This window comes from Lepidochelys kempii, chromosome 9 (genome assembly GCF_965140285.1).
Source record: "Lepidochelys kempii isolate rLepKem1 chromosome 9, rLepKem1.hap1, whole genome shotgun sequence".
Lineage (NCBI taxonomy): Eukaryota > Metazoa > Chordata > Testudines > Cheloniidae > Lepidochelys > Lepidochelys kempii.
In genome coordinates, this window is record NC_136388.1 from 62,979,484 (window position 1) to 62,994,644 (window position 15,161).

Below are 15,161 nucleotides of genomic sequence, written 5' to 3' on the forward strand. Positions count from 1 at the left end.
TAGGTGGGAGCTGAGTGATGGCAGATGAGGAAGCACTGGGGGAGTCGAGTGAGCAGAAAAGGACAATTGTTGCCCTCTTTGGTTGTACTGAAACCAAGGCAGTCTGGCTTAATCAAAACTGCAGGAGTCATGGAAAAATTTGGACATCTGGCCTTTCTAGACCTGGACGACAACAGAGTTGGGGGCAGTAATGTTTACAAGTGTGAGAGAGACAACTTGCAACAGGTTTTTTTAAAAAAAATCTTGTAGAACAGCACTTAATATTCAAACTTGAAAGGGCAGATCGCAAAGTTGTTGTTTTAAAGGAAAAAGGCTATTTCTCTCTTGGGACATTTTCCACAAGTGAGGTTCAAAGAGTGGCTGATCGGAAAGTGTTGTTTCTTCACACAGATTCTTCAGCTGTGGTTTCAGACGGAGTCATTTTGGGAGTTGCTGTCAGAACTGCTGTCGTAAGTCTAGTAATGGGTGAGTAAAAGGATTGCAACTTCCTTGCCATTGATCACAGAACTGTATTTGGTTCATGGTGGATCTATGCTATGAGTTATATCAAAAAGATGGGGAAGGTGTGACCTAAAATAACACTATGGGTTTGTCTTCTAGAAACTGATCACAGCTGCACATATCAGTTTCTCTGTTTTACATATTTGTACCCAATGGGATTTAAAGCCGAAATCCTTGGGGAATTTTGTTGCTGACTTCAGCTGGATCAGGATTTGGTTCTTATGGTGAAAATGAGCCTTCATGAAGGACTAAATTGTGCCTGGCCCTCTTGTGGGTGTGCAGAAGGAAAGGTGCAAGGAGTCTCCTCCCTCCAAAATGAACGACTGGCACAAGGAGCAGACTTAATTCCAGTCCCCCAGCTAAGAGAAGTGTGGGACTGCTCCCTGCAAGCATCTTCAGGGGTTCAAACTGCTCCAGCTGGGGTGTGTCGGAAGCAGGAACAAACATCCCAGCCCAATCCCTCCTTCAGCTGTTCCTGGAACAATGTAGTGCTGCACCTTGCCCCAGAGGGGCCAGTGGCTCTAAAGCTGTATTTAGCACAAACAAGAAGATTCACTTTATGTTCTGTTTAGTTAGCGGTGCCCATGCTTAGAAATTACCTGGTTTGTCTGGGTTATTTGCAAAGCTGTCTCCAAAGACAAAATATATGAAAAGAAATGTACATCTCCTTTTAGAACACTGGTAGACATTAAGGGTATGTCTACAGAGCAACTAGACATCCACAGCTGGCCCGCACCAGCCATCTTGGGCTTGCAGGGTTTGGGCAGCAGTTGCTGTGTAGACTTCCGGGCTCAGGCTGGAGCCCTGGCTCTGGGACCCAGCAAGGATGGAGGGTCTAAAGAGTTTGGGCTCCAGCCTGAGCTTGAATGTCTACAGATGGAAATGTTTAGCCCCTCATCCTGAGCCCTGCGAGCCCAAGGCAGCTGTGGGCTGAGCTGTGGGGCTTTTATCCCTATGTAGACGTAGACTGAGGTTCCTAAATCCCATTTTAAAAAGTGAATTATGTGCGCAAGTCATTTAGGTGCTTTTGCAGATGCGACACTTGTGCTAGCTAACTACCTCACTTTTCCTTTAACCCAGCCACGCTCTAGGGGAAAGGACATTGTACTCATAACGCATTGAAAGAAATTTTCCTCAAGGCCATATTGCACCCTCAGTTTAATTCTTCATTCATTTCAATGGAGAGTTCCGCTTAAAATTGCAAGAGAAGAAGAGCCTGCTGCTGCTTTTTCTGAAGTAGAGCAGAGTGTAGGAGAGGAGAGCCTGGAGCACTGAGCCTGGGGCAAGACCTGAGGTCTGAACCAGAGGCTGTGAACCACAATCAGGTCATGTATTAAAATAGATATTTACAAGTTCACTGTATTGCTAGGGTTGCTAAAACCCAGGCACTCTTAAGTAGCAACAGATACTGTGGTGGGTGGGAACATTCTCTAAAAGATTATCTCAGGGACATCCTGACTTAACGCCAGATAAGAGGAAGTTTTGTCTGAGACAACTGGAGTATAATACAAGGGAAGGTAACAAGTAGATGTCGTCATAAAACATGTCCGGCAGTATGCAAGTTGTTTGTCTCAGTTAGAAATGTCAGGGTACCTCCCCTTAGCCCTCTGTACGGCCGAGAAGACAGCAGAAATTCCTGCCATGGGACGCTCAGGTGTTAGTGTACCTGTAACCACGGAGCCAGGGCACTAGTACTGTGCCTTGAGGGCAATACACCTGGCCGAGTGCCTTTGTCACTGAACTGTGCTGGTGGCCGCGCTTTATAAATCACATGGAGGTCTGCTGAAATAGCTCGCTGCATTCTGTGCTTGTGTTAACAACCTTGGCGTGCCAGAGATAACACTGAGCATCAGTAATAGCTCAAAACAGCTTCTGGACAGTGTTATCATGGCAATGACATTCCAGCCTTCAGCACTTAGCATCCTTTTATACTTGAGGTCAGAGAAGTCAGACTAATGTTCACTGGTAAGACAAATTATAACAGCACTTTATGTGTGTAGCTGTTACACATTTTACATGGGAAAAAGAATCCATGCCAATTACTGTTCTAGTTAACACTCTCTTTACAAATGCTAATGCTTCTCCTGCCATTGCTCATATTTTTTTTCAGTAACAACTCCACTCTTCTTCCCCTCTCTTCAACTGTCTTTACAAATCAAACATTGTTTAAAGGGGCACTGTCAACTGGAAACCTAGTGAATTTCAAAAGATGCATTTAAAGCTCCTGCCCTAGGTCCCCCTGCCAATTTTTGTGGTTTTACAAACATATTTCTCTAAATTAATGTCAAATACCTTAAATAAACAAGCAAAAAATAACAGAGAAACTTATTTTTTTGCTAATCTTTCAGATACAATTTTTGTTGTTTTGTTTTGTTTTGTTACTTAGAAGTAGGCAAAAAACTTCCAAAGTATGTCCCTTTAATTGTATGTCCAAAGGCCAAAGTATGTCCCTTTAATTTTTTTGCTTTCTGCAGGATGGGGCTTCAATAAAATTTCTCTTCAGTTGGTTAAATATTGGGTGGGTTCAGTGAGCTGGATGATTATGAATAAATATCAGAAAATATATGGCAGCTAGAAAATATATGAAAAGCCAGCACCAAAACCGAAGATTAGGGTTGGGGGGGATACCTGGCAAAAGTATTCCAACTAATCAGTGGCTGGAAATTAGCTTGTCAGTGATGTAATGCAATCAGTTAGTCACTTGTAATAATTAAATCTGCCATTCTCTCACTGCTGTGACATTTCCATAGCAGGGTTGGGGTCAAATTACTGACATCCACAACTATCTTGTGACTTGTAGAAATTGTGGAATTATTATTTCCTCCCTAGGGTTCTGGTAACTCTCTTTGCTGTTCTGGGATGACCTCATTGGACTCTCCTCAATAGATTTACAATCTAAGAACAGGCATACTGGGTCAGAGCCATGGTCCATTTAGCCCAGTATCCTGCTTCTAATGGTGGCTGAATGCCTGGTGCTTCAGAAGGAAGTAACAGAACAGGGCAGTTTATCAAGTGATCCATCCCCTGGATAGGGTTGCATCCCTGACCATACTGACTACTAGTCATTGATGGACCTATCCTTCATGAATGTGTCTAATTCTTTTTTGAACCCAGTTATACTGGCCTTCACAACATCCCATGGCAACTGAGTGCCACAGGTTCATAGAATACCAGGATTTGAAGGGACCTCAGGGGGTCATCTAGTCCAACCCCCTGCTCAAAGCAGGACCAATCCCCAATTTTTGGGCCAGATCCCTAGATGGCCCCCTCAAAGATTGAACTCACAACCCTGGGTTTAGCTAGGCCAATGCTCAAACCACTGAGCTATCCCTCCCCCCACTGTGTGTTGTGTGAAGAAGCACTGTATTTCCTTATGTCTGTGTTAAACCTGCTACCTATTAATTTCATTGGGTGACCTCTGGTTCTTGTATTATGTGAATGAGTAAATTACATTTCGTTATTCACTTTCTCCACATCAGTCATGATTTTATAGACCTCTATCATATTCCCCCTTAATTGTCTGTCTCTTTTCTAAGCTGAACAGTCTGTCTTTTTAATCTCTCCTCATATGGGAGCTGCTCCATACCCCTAATCATTTTTGTTGCCCTCTTCTGTACTTTTTCCAATTCTAATATATCTCTTTTGAGATGAGGCAAACAGAACTGCATGCAATATTCAAGGTGTGGACATATATAGCATTATTATGGTATTTTGTGTCTTATTATCTATTCCTTTCCTAATGCATTACCTGTATTTGACTTTTTTTGATTCTGTATAATAATGCACCCATTGCTTCTTGCTGAGGCCCCTTCAGGGAACCATCTGTGACTAATAGTCAATGTCAAGTGTCAGGACTGTTTGGAATTTGGGCCGGGAATCAGCAACCACCAGAGCCAAAGGAAATGAGTAACTGCTGAATTGATTGAATATGGCGATACTAATAGAAGATTTCCTTTCCTTCTCCATTAGCAGATGGGGACTTACACAGTGAATAAAAACTCTGCCGTGCCTTCATCTGGATGAAGAAACAATCCCAATTTTAAAAAGAGACATAATGGAACAGAAAGTGAATTATACAGTTTGCGTCTGCCCAGCAACAACCACTTCATCAGGCTTAAGACAGTCATCAGACCTCTTACAAATCACAAATTACAAATCAGTGTTCTCCGTCAGAAAATGCATCTGAAACTGTCCATCTTGTGGGTTTTGGTTCTTTGACGCAAAGTTGCCAGTTGCCCATCCATGAACAATACTAGCACTCAGAACTCTTTTTAGAAAATGCCTGCCCAGCAAAGGGGAGAGAGAGAGCTGCAATTGCACAACGGCATCTGAAAATTATAACTTAGCATTTCAAGTTATGTAGGAACAGATTGAGTCTACATTTAAACAAACAAGCAACAAAATGCACAAAACAATAGACCTATAAGGGAGAGTGTTTAAAGGACAGGTTGTTTCCTATAGAGCAAGGGTGTCAAACTCATATTGGGGAGAGGGCTAAAGTCTATTTGTAGTTGTGGTCTATGAAGCAGGGTATAAATACAGATCTCTATGCAGTACGTCTCTGGATCCGTTGTAGGAACTTCCCTTATATTAATAGTAAGTCTACCGAAAGGTCAAAGATAAATATGGCTCTTAGTAAACGCCAGTGTCTTATTGTTGAATTCACTCCGTAGAAAAATATGCTAACTTTTCAAACCATAGCTATTTTTGCTTTTGTTCCTCCTCCTTCTCTGTCCTCCTTTTCGTGTCTTTATGGCTTGTTTACATGGAAAAATTGACCAGAATAATTATTGTAGGATAAACTTTTCTACAATAGCTCCTCATGTGGACACTACTCTGGAATTCATTATGGAATAATTAGTGCGATTTGAGCATGTAAATCATGTTATTCCGAATAATTATATCCTGGAATAGTGTCTACCTCAGGAGCTATTCTGGTTTGTTTCCTTAAGCCTCTCCTTTCCTTCCTGCAGCATCTCCCAATTTCCCTCTTGTGGGCTTGACTCCCAATTTTTTCACCATCCAGTCTGTTAAACTGAGCAGTGATGAAATAGTTGTCAATGAAATGCTATAACACTGACAGAAGCAGTGTGTGTGCCCACTGTAACTCAAGCATGTCTCTCTCACCACCAGAAGTTGGTCTAATAAAAAATATTACCTCACCTGCAAGGCTAACAACTCAGGCCAAAGGGGCAACAATCTATATGTACTAATCATTTGTACCATTAACTATTTTTAAAATGTATTTGTAATAAAAATCTAGTAACTAAAATGGCACCATTAGGCTTGTTGACTTCTTTCCCCCGGGGTCTTTGAGTGGTGGTTTTTGGAGGCCTTACAATAGGCAATGGTACAGGCTTTTCTGTGTCTATGGTGTACTCTAAAATACTTAGTGCTCACTGACACACACACACACACACACACACTCTTAAACCCTTTCACTACCTAATTGCAGGAGCAAACTATACTTGCACCAACAAATTAGAGAGTTGGGCTTTTACATTCTTGCACCTGCATCTGCAGACACAAAATTAGAGGCCAGGTTGATGGCTCTCTCAAAATGTCATCCTAAGTATTTGGGGGGAGGGGGGGGAGGAGTCAGTGTTGTGAAGAGCTGATCAAAGTATTTGCTACAAATTAGGGCTATCAAGGTTAATCATGCTGTTAAACACTAATAGAATACTGTGACAGTGCCCCCCCATAAGGCTTTATGGAAATATGCTTATGAATGTATATATGACATAACTGGAATATGTTTTATGCTACATAGGCCATGTAACATATCTCTGTAAAGGTTATGGTCTGCTGAATCTATTCATCCTATTTGTATACATATATCATTCTTGTATTCAAAGTTATGAATATTGGCTATGTACTTGTCTGATTCTAAGTAGGTTTTAGTGAAGCAGTTGGTCAGCTTCCTGAGAAAAGACTATTCTCAGTAAGTGCCCAGCCAAGAAGCCCTTAAGCCAACAATGAACTTGGAGATGCCAATCCACATCTGAGCTTTCTCAGGAATGTGGCTTGGCTGGTAAGGAACTCAGTCATGCATGGACATGTGACTTGCCCAGGTGACTCCAAAACTCCATTTTGTAGCTGGGCTTTTGCATAGGAGAGAAGAGAGGGTCTCCACCCACAAGAGAAAGTCTATTTAAACTGCTGGGAGACCCCTCCTTTTTGTCTTCAGCTGGCTAATGAGATAGCCTCTCCACCCCCAAGGATACCTGAAACAAACTGAAACAAAGGACAGTAACTCCAGAGTGTGTGAGTGCTTGCTGGACCCAGACTAGAAGGAGGCTAGTCTGTAAAAGGAAGCTTACTGGAACTGGTGAGGTTTTATCTGTATATTAGACATAGACTTGCATGTTTTATTTTATTTTGCTTGGTAATTCACTTTGTTCTGTCTGTTACTACTTGGAACCACTTAAATTCTACTTTCTGTATTTAATAAAATCACTTTTTACTTATTAATTAACCCAGAGTATCTATTAATACTTGGCGGGGGTCGGGGGAGGGCAAACAGCTGTGTATCTCTCTCTATCAGTGTTATAGAGGGTGAACAATTTATGAGTTTACCCTGTATAACCTTTATACAGGGTAAAACTGATTTATTTAGGGTTTGGACCCCATTGGGAGTTGGGCATCTGAGTGTTAAAGGCAGGAACTCTTCTGTAAGCTACTCTCAGTTAAGCTTGCAGTTTGTGGGACGTGGTTCAGACCTGGGTCTGTGTTTGTGGCTGGCAAGCGCATCTGGCACATTCAGGTAGGGTTCTGGAGTCCCAAGCTGGCAAGAAGGACTGGGGCAGAAGTAGTCTTGGCACATTGGGTGGCAGTCCCAAGGGGGTTTCTGTGATCCAACCCATCACAAATACCATTTATTTAAACATTTTTGGATATTTTCTACATTTTAAAATATATTAATTTCAATTACAACACAGAATACAAAGTGTACAGTGCTCACTTTATATTTATTTTTTATTATAAATATTGCATGGTAAAAAACAAAAGAAATAGTATTTTTCAATTCCCCCATTGGAACTACTGTAGTGCAATCTCTTTATCATGAAAATTCAATTTATAAATGTAGAATTATGTAAAAAAAACAACCCTGCATTCAAAAATAAAACTATGTAAAACTTTAGAGCCTACAAGTCCACTTAGTCCTACTTCTTGTTCAGCTAATTGCAAAGACAAACAAGTTTGTTTACATTGCAGGAGATAATGCTGCCCACTTTTTGTTTACAATGTCACCTGAAAGCGAGAATAGGCATTTAGGTGCCACTGTTGCAGCACATCACAAGATATTTACGTGCCAAATGCCCTAAAGATTCATATGTCCCTTCATGCTTCAACCACCATTCCAGAGGACATGCATCCATGCTGATGATGGGTTCTGCTCGATAACAATCCAAAGCACTGCAGACTGATGCATGTTCATTTTCATCATTTGAGTCAGATGCCACCAGCAGAAGGTTGACTTTCTTTTTTGGTGGTTTGGTTTCTGTTGTTTCCACATCAGAATGTTGCTTTTTTAAGACTTCTGAAAGCATGCTCCACACCTCGTTCCTCTCTTGTAAGGCACTTCCGATTCTTAAACCTTGGGTCGAGTGCTGTAGCTATCTTTAGAAATCTCACATTGGTACCTTCTTTGCGCTTTGTGAAATCTGCAGTGAAAGTGTTCTTAAAACAAACAACATGTGCTGGGTTGTCATCCGAGCCTGCTATAACATGAAATACATAGCAGAATGTGGGTAAACAGAGCAGGAGACATACAATTCTCCCCCAAGGAGTTCAGTCATAAAGTTAATGAACACATTTTTTTAACGAGCATCATCAGCATGGAAGCAGCCCTCTGGAATGGTAGCCGAAGCATGAAGGGGCATACGAATGTTTAGCATATTTGGCATGTAAATACCTTGCAGTGCCGGCTACAAAAGTGCCATGTGAATGCCTGTTCTCACTTTCAGGTGATATTGTATATAAAAAGCAGGTAGCATTATGTCCCGTAAATGTGAACAAACTTGTTTGTCTTCACAATGGGCTGAACAAGAAGTAAGACTGAGTGGACTTGCAGGCTCTAAAGTTTTACATTGTTTTGTTTTTTGAGTGCAGTTGTGTAACAAAAAAAATCCACATTTTGTAAGTTGCACTTTCACAATAAAGAGATTGCACTACGTACTTGTATGAGGTGAATTGAAAAATACTATTTCTTTTGCTTATCATTTTTAGAGAGCAAATATTTAATCAAAAACAATATGAAGTGAGCACTGTACACTTAGTATTCTGTGTTGTAATTGAAATCAATATATTTTAAAACAAAAACATCCAAAATATTTAATAAATTTCAAGTGATAGTCTATTGCTTAACAGTGCAGTTAAAACTGATTAGTTGCAATTAATTTTTTTGAGTTAATCACGTGAGTTAACTGCAATTAATTAACAGCCCTACTACAAATCATATTAATTTTAAGTTTCATGACCCCATCCTAGTTTTTGGGAGTGTTTTTACTTAAGTATTGGATGAGCAGTTTTAACAAATAACTTTTAGGCTATTGATGGTTCACAAACTTTTCACTTGATCTTCTATGTGCTATTCGTATTGGAGGAGTCCCACTACCTTGAATTAGTTGCAGGGGCAGCAGCAGGGCCTAGTGGGTAGAGCACAAGAGCGAGACTCAGGAGACACGGGTTCTATCCATGGTTCTGCTGCTGGCCTACTTTAGGCAAGTGCTTGAGTCCTCCCATGGCTCCACTGGGATTACTGACGCTTAGATTTAAGCACATGCTTATGTGTTTTACTGACTGAGGTGCTGCTGCTCACTTATATAACGCATAAAGATATGAGGGGGCAGGGTGTGTGTGTGTCTTTCCTATGAATCTCTTGGGTTTGACAGGAGAACCATCTGGGCCTTCAGAGGTGGTTTATGGATTAAAATAAAAGAAGCTTTACACCGGACTGGATTCTACTTTTTGTGTCCTGTGAAATCATCACAGAAATCACGTGACAGTGTGCTATTGTGAGAAGTGTTTATTCTCTGTGTGATGAAGAAGCTGTAAATGGGTGAAGCTGGGCTATATCAGCAGGTAGATGTAGCATTTTGATAGCTCCAGCCATGCTGGGGAAATTAAGTATATCTATCTATCTATCTATCTATATGCCTTCATAGCTCCTGAGTCCCTATAGGGATAGTTAAAAGATTTCTTTTTGCTCTTAATCAATTGTTACTATGGGAAAAACTGAGTTAGAACAACACAGGAGAGTGAAAAGAGGCAGTAAATAAAATTGTCAGAGAATTCTGACAATCATCAGGCTGGAAAAATTGTAAAAAAAGTGAGCCCACACTCTCCTTTTCTTCCATATATGTGTGCGGGTTTTTTTGTTGTGTTTTTGTTTTTTAAACAAGGAAATATATCTGATCCCAGACAGTCACATTCTTTCCCAACTTGACTTTCACGGACAGATGTGGGTTTTTTGGTTTATTTTGTTGTTTATTATACAAGGAGATAGTTATTGCACATTTGTTATCATGCTGTAAAACTATAAGCAAAGACAAGGCTGTCAAGGTTCCTCCCCCACTCTGAACTCTAGGGTACAGATGTGGGGACCTGCATGAAAAACCTCCTAAGCTTATCTTTACCAGCTTAGGTCAAAACTTCCCCAAGGTACAAAATATTCCACCCGTTGTCCTTGGACTGGCCGCTACCACCACCAGACTAATACTGGTTACTGGGGAAGAGCTGTTTGGACGCGTCCTTCCCCCCAAAATACTTCCCAAAACCTTGCACCCCACTTCCTGGACAAGGTTTGGTAAAAAGCCTCACCAATTTGCCTAGGTGACTACAGACCCAGACCCTTGGATCTTAAGAACAATGAACAATTGTCCCAACACTTGCACCCCCCCTTTCCTGGGAAATGTTGGATAAAAAGCCTCACCAATTTGCATAGGTGACCACAGACCCAAACCCTTGGATCTGAGAACAATGAAAAAGCATTCAGTTTTTTACAAGACTATTTTTTTATTAAAAGTCTAAGTAAATAGAAATAAAGAAATCCCCCCTGTAAAATCAGGATGGTAGATATCTTACAGGGTAATTAGATTCAAAAACATAGAGAACCCCTCTAGGCAAAACCTTAAGTTACAAAAAAGATACACAGACAGAAATAGTTATTCTATTCAGCACAATTCTTTTCTCAGCCATTTAAAGAAATCATAATCTAACACATACCTAGCTAGATTACTTACTAAAAGTTCTAAGACTCCATTCCTGGTCTATCCCCGGTAAAGACCAGCATACAGACAGACACAGACCCTTTGTTTCTCTCCCTCCTCCCAGCTTTTGAAAGTATCTTGTCTCCTCATTGGTCATTTTGGTCAGGTGCCAGCGAGGTTACCTTTAGCTTCTTAACCCTTTACAGGTGAGAGGAGCTTTCCCCTGGCCAGGAGGGATTTCAAAGGGGTTTACCCTTCCCTTTATATTTATGACACACCTCCCAAATCCAAATCTTGGAATTCCACCAAGATTTCAACAAATCCACCCCACCATCAACCTCAGCTTGGACCAGTCCACACAAAAGGTCCACTTCCTAGACACTCAGGGCCAGTGTAACCACTAGGCGAACTAGGTGGCCGCCTAGGGTGCCAAGATTTGGGGGCGCCAAAAAGCAATGCCCCCCAATTTTTTTTTTTTACATTGTTGCTCCCGGTGGGGGGACGGGCCGCTCGCAGCTGCGTTAGCACCTACCTCTGTGGGAGTCCTCTGCAACTGCAGGCCCCGCCGCCTCCCTCTGCCACGCCTCACATCACTGCCCACCTGCACCCCCCCGCCAGCCCGGAGCCGCCTCCTTCCCGAGTCCCCAGGCTGCCACATTGCTCCCTAGCCCGCTCCCTCCGGCTCTGGCAGTCCCGGACCCCCTGCCGCAGCAGCGGCTGCTGCCCAAGGGCTGCCGGCTGCAGATCGGAGCGGGTGACATCAGTCCGCCTGCAGCTGGCCCTATTGACAGCAATGCAGCGGCGGGAGGGGGGGCAGGGATGGGGGAAAGGAAGAGGAGACTGTGGCCACTGGTCCACCTGCAGGGGCGGATCATGGCCCTGCCAGAGGATACAGGGTTAAAGAGCTGCAAAAGTGTAACTGTCCTCAGCACGTGCCACCTTCCAAGCCTTCATCTCCATCCGTCCCTGCAGCCCTGTGGAGCAGGTAAATAGAGCCCCATTTTGGGGAAACTTAGGCAGAGAACAGAGACATGACTTGCCCAAGGTCACCCAGGGAGTCATTGTTGGAGTCCTGCTTTGAACACAGGAGACTGAGGCTCCTACTTCTGCGCTGGCTCAGACCGTTAGACCAGAGGCCTTCAAGCCCTGAGCTCTGCACCTGTCCACACAAGGTATTAATCTGGGATTCAGGGGCAGCACACTGCAAGTTTTCAGTGAAGAAACCCGGCTGCCTCGAGCCCTTATGGCTACAAAGAAAATCTTCCAAAGGTGATGGGCGTCTAGCCGACACAGTTCTGTCTGCCTGAGTCTGCAGCAAGCCTGGGACAACAGCTCTAGGAAATGTGGCAGTAACTATTAAGTCTAATTACGACACCGTCGGAGCCAGATTTTCATGTAACATGGGTGACCAGTCGCGTGGTACACAACCACTGCAAGTCTGCGAGCAACTCAGGTTAAGTGTAGCTGAACCCTGGGCAGGCTGCAGCACCTAAGAGATCTTTGTTCTCCTACTGAATGACAGTAGATGCACCAGTAACTTTCCTAGGTAGAAGTTTAGTGACCACATTAGGGCCATATCCTCTCTACTCCCAGCACTGGGCCAACTGCCCCTCATCATTCTCCTGATTGCTTGTATTGTGATTGATGGGAGATCTGCTGTGGATTGAGGGAAGTATCTGGACCTGCCTTTGCAGGCTCAGTCCTAGCCCAGCATTCGAAATAAAGTGCCCTGAATTTCAGAAGTACTGAGAACCCTGGAGTTCTCACAGACATTGGGGGAACCGCAGGTGCTCAGCATCTCTGAAAATCAGGCCCAGAATGACACTGACGCCTCTGCCCTGGGCCAGAGCTCTCTGAGTAAGGGGCTTCAGCAGCGACTGGCGTGGGGCAGAGTAAAGTAACCAGGACAGTCATGATGGAGGCTGAAACTCTGTCCTCACCTCACACCTGTGGGGAAGACAGACCTTCAGACACCCTCTCCCGCCTGCATTGCACTTTCCAGCCCAGAAGCAAGGAACCATTTCACACCTTAATGCTGGGGGGAGCTGAAGCCCAGAACGGGGAAGTAACTTGTCTGAAGTCATCCAGTGAGTTGGTGCCAGGGTGGAGAATAGAAGCCAGATCCCAACTCCCAGCTCTGTGCTCTGATCCCCAAAACAGCCCTTTCCAGATCCATGGGGAAATGGGGGGGTGGGGAGCAGGAGGGACTCTAGCCACATGCAGGAGACCCAAAGCCCTTTATTTTCATTAAATATATAGACTAAATAATGAAATTAATAAATTTTCAAGCCAAACATATTAATTCTAATGAACAATGCCACTTTATGTAGTACTCATTTTTGAAAGTTTATAATAAGCGATGCTCCGGGGGGAGGGAAGGAGGAGGGGCGGGGTGCAAGGTGGAAGTTTCACCTAGGGCGCAAAATATCCTTGCACCAGTCCTGACACTACAGTGCTAATAAGTGATGGTCACATAAACCCCACCCTATACCGGAAACCTACCGACTGCTATACTTACCTACATGCCTCCAGCTTTCATCCAGACCACATCACATGATCCATTGTCTACAGCCAAGCTCTAAGATACAACTGCATTTGCTCCAATCCCTCAGACAGAGACAAACACCTACAGGATCTCTGTCAAGTGTTCTTACAACTACAGTACCCACTTGGTGAAGTGAAGAAACAGATTGACAGAGCCAGAAGGGTACCCAGAAGTCACCTACGATAAGACAGGCCCAACAAAGAAAGTAACAGAACACCACTGGCCGTCACCTATAGCCCCAACTAAAACCTCTCCAGCACATCATCAAGGATCTACAACCTATCCTGAAGGACGATCCCTCACTCTCACAGACCTTGGGGGACAGGCCAGTCCTCACTTACAGACAGCCCCCCAACCTGAAGCAAATACTCACCAGCAACTACACACCACACAACAAAAACACCAGCCCAGGAACCAAACCCTGCAACAAACCCCATTGCCAACTCTGTCCACATATCTATGCAAGGGACATCATCTTAGGACTTAACCACATCAGCTATACCATCAGGTGCTCATTCACCTGCACCTCTATCAATGTGATATATGCCATCATGTGCTAGCAATGCTCCTCTGCCATGTACATTGGCCAAACCGGACAATCTCTACGCAAAAGAATAAATGGACACAAATCTGACATCAGGAATCATAACATTCAAAAACCAGTGGGAGAACCTTTCAGTCTCCCTGGTCACTCAATAACAGACCTAAAAGTGGCAATTCTTCAACAAAAAAACTTCAAAAACAGACTCCAACATTAAACTGCAGAACTAGAATTAATTTGCAAACTGGACAACATCAGATTAGGCCTGAATAAAGACTGGGAGTGGTCGGGTCATTACAAAACCTAAACCTAATTTCCCCCTACTGTTACTCACACCTTCTTGTCAACTGTCTGAAATGGGCCACTCTCATTCCCACTTGAAAAGTTATTTTTCCTCCCTTGGTATCCTGCTGTCGATTGAATTGTCTCGTTAGACTGACCTCACACTTGGTAAGACAACAAACTCAAGTTAAAATAATAATACCTAGCTCATATATGGCTCTTCTGAACTGTAGCTCTCAAAGAACCTTCACAATCTTTTGATGTATTTATCCTCCCTGGGATGCAGGGAAGTGCTATTATTATCCTAATTTTACAGATGGGAAACTGAGGCGCTAAGAGACTTGCCCAAGGTCTTGCCCAGTACAGGAAGTCTGTGGCCATGCAGGGAATTGACCCCAGGTTTCCTAAATCCTAATCCAGTAAGCACTTCTCCACTTAAATTAAGGGTTATTGTGCCTGGCAACACTGGAGTTAATTGTGCGGTGAACATAAACCCCAAAATTACTGCCTTAAATGGAAGTGCTGGGTGATTGCTGAAGGACGATTGGGCAACTCCTAATCACAAAAAGAAAAGGAGTACTTGTGGCACCTTAGAGACTAACCAATTTATTTGAGCATAAGCTTTCGTGAGCTACAGCTCACTTCATCGGATGCATACACAGGGGATCTCAGATTGTCCCCAGGGAATAATTTTGATTTACCCTTTTCCTGCAAGCATTTTCAACATCCTGTGCTCCCCAAATTGCCCCATAAAATGCTTTCACTTTCACCCCTTTAAAACTATATGGAGCAGCATCGGCCCCCAATGCAATCTATAGGCCCAGAATCTAGGTCCTTTTTTTTTTTTCATTTTAATTTTGCCCACCTCCCTTACATATTTCTTGCCTTTATGAACACACAATTTCTGGAGACATATTACCTTAGTCTCCTGGCTGCTGTAATACTGTGGTCTAATTTTGGTTGTTGGGTTGACTGTGCAGGTACTGGGTGTTGTGGGTGGCCTGTGATATGGGGGAGGTCAGACAAGATGATATTTGGTGGTCCATTCTGCAGTGCCAGGTTTACAATGACGCCAGTGGCT